General features: G+C 49.5%; 1 long non-coding RNA gene across 1 annotated transcript; it reads right to left on the bottom strand.

The window, feature by feature from the left end:
• Positions 1-84: 84 nt before the first annotated feature.
• LOC114578582 lies at positions 85-317 on the bottom strand. The gene is made up of 2 exons (XR_003699582.1): positions 214-317; positions 85-125 (listed from the first exon to the last, which is right to left on the bottom strand). It is a non-coding gene; the product is annotated as an uncharacterized LOC114578582 (long non-coding RNA).

The raw sequence follows: 317 nt of genomic DNA, 5'->3' as shown, positions 1-317 counted from the left end.
TTCTTCCTCGGCATCACGAAATCGCCTTCGCCGAGCCACAGAGATGGGCAGTAATCGCCTTTGCCATCACCGAGGTAGATAACCCTCTTCTTCTCCCCAGCGCGAATCCGCTCCACGATTTTGCTCTGTTGAATACGAGAGCCAAAGCTGGCGGATTTATAATCGAGATGATGAATTTGGAAATAATTAATGGAGGGATTTTAGTTTGTTTACCTTGCACATGTTCGGGGGGCAAAGGGGGCATCCATGGGAAGACTTGGTGAAATCATGGTAGGGGGCGATTCGAAGCCGGCCTTTGTCGTCTATAAAGCTAGGGT

Source organism: Dendrobium catenatum, unplaced genomic scaffold, assembly GCF_001605985.2.
Source record: "Dendrobium catenatum unplaced genomic scaffold, ASM160598v2 original_scaffold_79810, whole genome shotgun sequence".
Classification (NCBI taxonomy): Eukaryota; Viridiplantae; Streptophyta; class Magnoliopsida; order Asparagales; family Orchidaceae; genus Dendrobium; species Dendrobium catenatum.
Note: the sequence above shows the minus strand (reverse complement) of the source record. Positions and strands in the feature narration are given on the sequence as shown.